Source organism: Silene latifolia, chromosome 8 (genome assembly GCF_048544455.1).
Source record: "Silene latifolia isolate original U9 population chromosome 8, ASM4854445v1, whole genome shotgun sequence".
Taxonomy (NCBI): Eukaryota; Viridiplantae; Streptophyta; class Magnoliopsida; order Caryophyllales; family Caryophyllaceae; genus Silene; species Silene latifolia.
Window position 1 is genome coordinate 57,781,476 of NC_133533.1, and position 2,546 is coordinate 57,784,021.

General features: G+C 45.1%; 1 non-coding gene across 1 annotated transcript; it reads right to left on the minus strand.

Annotated features, from left to right (window-relative positions):
- Positions 1-1,193: 1,193 nt before the first annotated feature.
- LOC141597906 (small nucleolar RNA R71) lies at positions 1,194-1,300 on the minus strand. The gene has a single exon (XR_012523116.1). It is a non-coding gene; the product is annotated as a small nucleolar RNA R71 (small nucleolar RNA).
- Between the last annotated feature and the right edge of the window lie 1,246 nt (positions 1,301-2,546).

The window sequence follows — 2,546 nt, forward strand, 5'->3', positions numbered from 1 at the left end:
CATACTAATAGTGACCATACTGTTTAGGTATTTTTTACCGAGTTAATCGATTAAGGTCAATGCGGTCTTACTCGTTGGTTGATTGTATGATCGTTCGTATGTTAATAAATAAATAGAGCGCGTAATGTAAATTGACACGTGAGATTTGGTGACGCGGAAAACCCAATGTGGGAACAAACGCGGGAGGGACGGTACCCTGCCAAATATTGCACTATACTTGAATAGGAGGATGATTACAATTGAGGCGTAAAGCTAATCCTGCTGGCACTAGGCATCTGGCCTGCAAGATCTTGGACGGATGTATATTTGAGTACAATAATATGCTAATGTCGTGGTGTTGATGTGTTCTTGAATGTGAATGTGTGAATGTCCTTCTTGATTTGCTTCCTTGGCTATTTATAGGGTAAGAACCCTAGATATCTCCTAGTTTGATTATGGAAAGGGAATATAATTTCCATAAGAACTCTTTCCAAACTCGGCCGCCTTTCCCAATTCTCCCTGATCTCCCTAACTTCTCCCTAACTTTTTGCACTGGTGGTATGTTGAGGGGACTGCTTTCATCTGGTGCAACCATGGTCTTCCCAAGATAACGTTGTAGGTGGAGGGGCCGTCTATAACCAGGTACCTGACTTGCTTGTTGACTCCTCCCACATAGGTTGGGATGACTATCTTGCCCAATGAGCTGGTTGTTTCTCCACTGAAGCCTACTAGCGGAATAGTCTTCTTCTGCAAATCCTTCTCGCTGAATCCCATGTTTTCTATAGTTTTCAGCATGATTAGGTTGACCGAGCTTCCTGTATCTACCAAGACCTTCCTGACTGTGCAATTGGCCATTGATAAGGTGATAATAAGTGCGTCGTGATGTTCTCGCTCATCGTATGTATCTCCTTCATCAAAGCTGGCCGCTGGTAGGTCACTGTGAGAAATTCTGCAAGAATTAGCTGGCCTATCTCCTATGGTCTCGGTGGCACGTCTTTTAGCATATGGAGACATTCATTGATTATTGTTGTTCCATACCCCCACCAACCGGTGTGACCCAGGACCAGGTAAAGGAGACAATGTTTATATTCTCACTCCGTGATGTTGCAAGGGAGTGGTACAGAGACCTGGACCGAGCTGCTAATGGGATCACCGACTGGAATTCCTTGGCTTTAGCATTCTACAAGAAATACTTCTCTGCCTCGAAGACTAATGCCATTAGAGCTCAGATCACGAGCTTTAAACAGGGTCCTGATGAAAACTTTTATGAGGCATGGGTCCGTTTCAAGAAGCTGGTGCGAACCATTCCGCACCATGGGTTCGAAAAATGGAGCATATGCAATCAGTTTTATAATGGGCTCTATGACGATCAGAGGGCTATTTTGGATGCAGCGGCTAGTGGCAGATTCCAGGAGAATATGGGAGAGACTAAGGGGTAGAAAATTATTGATGATTTGGCCACCCATAAAGCTGAGTATGGGAATTCCTGAGGAAATCAAAGGAGGAGTGCTGAATCCCCTTCTGTAGCTGCATTAGAGGCTCTAACGGCGAGATTTGATAAGTATGAGTTGGGAGGAGCTTCAAAAGGAGGGATCTACCAAGTGAATGTTGTGTCAGACGGTCCTTTCGTCTGCAAAAGATGTGGAGCTGAGGGACATGTTTCAGATTATTGTCCTCATCCTTACGAGTCTTGTGCTGCTTTTCAACATTATAGGCAGACAAATACGTATTTTGAGCCGAATGTCCATCCAAACATGAGGTGGACTAGCCTGAATGTCCAGAATCCGACTCCACCCCCACAGCAGCAGCAGCAAAGTTATGTACCCCCTCATAAGCAACAACAATTCCAAAAGCCTCCGTATGTGCCGCAGCAGCAGTCCCAAGGCTCCGATTTTTCCGAGTTGAAAAATTTGTTGCTGAAAGAGTCTCAAGCTAGAGAGGCCGGGATGAAGATGTTAGAGAGCCAAATTGCTCAATTGGCTAGCAAGAGTAAAACCCGAGCTCCGGGACATTTACCAACGCAGACGGATCAAAAAGAGACCATTAATGCTATTACTACCAGGAGTGGGTCTACACTTGAGGGTCCTATAGTTGAAAAGGCTAAAGGAAAGAAAAAGGCTGCTGAGAAAGGGACGAATAAGAAAAACGAGAAAAATAAGAATAACAGCACTGCCAGTCGATCGACCGTCCCAGGAAGTCGATCGACCGTCCCCACTGTTCCAGAAGAGGTTTCTGATGTTTCTGGAAATTCGAAAAAAATTGACCCTGGTCGATCGACCGAAGAGGGTGGTCGATCGACCACCGACGCTGCTGATCCCGAGTTGTTTCGTCCCTCTATGCCCGATAACTTGAGGGATTTTCTGTTTAGGAGTGAGAGTACTCCGAGATTCTTGAGGCAAGCTCGAAATGCGGATGGTTCCATTCCAGTCCCATATCCGGAGAGGCTAATTCCAACCAAAGAACAGGTATCTTTCGATAAATTCAAAAATGTGATTCGTAGTTTAAATGTTCAGGTACCTTTCCTCGAGTTGGTCAATCAAGTGCCCGCTTACATGAAATTCATGAAG